The following is a 2,188-nucleotide window of genomic DNA, read 5'->3' on the forward strand; positions in this document are numbered from 1 at the left end:
ATATATATATATATATATATATATATATATAGCCAAAAATCAAACCCATAGGCATCAAGTCAATTCCAACTCATAGCAACTCCCATTGCATTTCTAAGCCTGTAAATCTTTATGAAAATAAATAGATTGCCTCATCTTCCTCCTGTGGAGCAGCTGGTGGGTTTGAACTGCTGACCTTCTGGTTAGCAGCCAAATACCTCACCAGAACTCCATAGATGATAGATAGATAGATAGATGAGAGAGAGAGAGAGATTTAAGGAGATCTGGTGACACAGTGGTTAAAGTGCTGTTTTGATTACTTAGTGCTGCTCTCACAAGAATATACCACAAATAGGATGTCTTGAACAAACAGGAGTTTATTCTCTTACAGTTCAGTAGGCTAGAAGTTCAAGTTCAAAGTGCAGGCTCTAGGGGATGGGTGAAAAACCCTCAACCTTGAGCTTTAGCTCTGCTTCCTGCTCCCAGCCTACTGAAGCTAAAGGTTTCTCTTCACTTGAGCAGCTACTGGCTGCTGAAGCTGACAAGCCCAAGGTAAACAAACAGAAAGGCACAATTCAGATATTACCAAGCCACATGGCAGGCCATTAACTCAAGTCCATTGAAAGTCCCAAGGTTGGCAGAACATGGCAGGCTGCTGAATAATGACATGGCTACATGCAGGGTTTAAGAGAGCCATAAGCTAGAGACCATTCCCAAAGCTGTTCCTTACATATGGGAAGCAGACCGTATCCCTAAGGCAGTTACTCAGCTGCTTGTGGTAGATCCCACCATGGAATTTATTGCCAGTCTCATCATGAGGAATACTACCATCAGCTGCCCAGCCACTCAACCAGGCCTAGCCAAGTTGACACACCAACTTCACCACCACAAGTGCTCCTCTGCAAACCAAAAGGTCCATAGTTCAAACCCACAAGCCACTTTCTGGAAGAAAGATGTGGCAGTCAGCTTCCGTAAAGATTTATAACCTTAGAAATTCTGTGGGGCAATTACACTCTGTGCTGTAGAATCCCTATGTGTTGGAATCACCTCCACAGCCTTGGGTTCAGTTTGGTTTGGGTCTGTTTCTCAAAGGCCTCTGAGTCTCTCTCTCATGATGCGTTTTTTCTGCCCAGCTTTACCCTCAACCTCTGCTCAACCCCTAAATTACTCAACCTCTACAAACAAACTCAGGCAGCTGTCTAACTGAGTCTCATTTAGCAGCCTGCCATGTTTCTTACTGATCTTGGGACTGTCTCTGGACCTGAATTGGTGGCCTGACGTGTTATTTGATAATGTTGGGACTATGCCTTTTTACTTGTTTACTTTGGGTTTCCCAGCCTTAGCAGCCAGCAACTGCCTGAATGAAGAAAGACTAGCTTCAGTGGGGCAGGAGCAAGAGGCAGAGCTGAAGCCCAAGGTCGAGGGGCTTTCACCCAGATGCTAGAGCCTGGCACTTCAAACTCAGACTTCTAGCCTCCAAAACTGTAAGAGAATAAACTCCTATTTGTTAAAGCCATCCCATTTGTAGTATTTTCTGTTAGAGGAGCACAAAGTAACCAAAACAAGGTGCTTAGATTCACACTCACAAAAAAATAGGCCATGAAGTCACAGAAACTTGGAGCAAATGGCAAAGAGTGAGAGTTACCCAAGTCGTGGAAGCATCTTCCTCCTGTTTTGAGTGCTGTGCTCATCATGTCAGCAGAGGCCTCCTAAGTTAGAGGGGCAATTTCAACTTGCACTACTCATAAGTAAAGCACACACTTGAGAGATGACGCTCTTCCCAGAGCTGTCAATCTTTCCACATTGATGATCCTGAAAACCAATTTAATAGAGCATTTTAAAGTAACTTTTTTAAAACTTTGTGCCAAAAAGACAAGAAAGAAGAAAGTGCTAATTGCACTTTAGAGCTTTAGATGCTTTTCAGTCCAGGATCTCAGAGTATTTGATGAGCTCTTATCTCACACAACCTTGCTTCACCTCTGATTGGGAACAGATCAGTATTGTTGAATTCATTTGACAATATGGAGAAACTGAGGTCCTTCTCAAGAAAAAAGAAAATGTCACATTCCAATTTTCCACCTCAAGAGGAATTAAAGAAAAGCATGCTTCATTTGAATCACAGACCTTAGAGTTCCTCTGAGTGAAAACTGTGTCAGGTGTATTTCAATTGTAAGAACCAACTCAAGATATCAGATTCACTCACCACAAC

This window comes from Orycteropus afer, unplaced genomic scaffold (assembly GCF_000298275.1).
Source record: "Orycteropus afer afer isolate SDZICR_OR568_19922 unplaced genomic scaffold, OryAfe1.0 scaffold00257, whole genome shotgun sequence".
NCBI lineage: Eukaryota > Metazoa > Chordata > Mammalia > Tubulidentata > Orycteropodidae > Orycteropus > Orycteropus afer.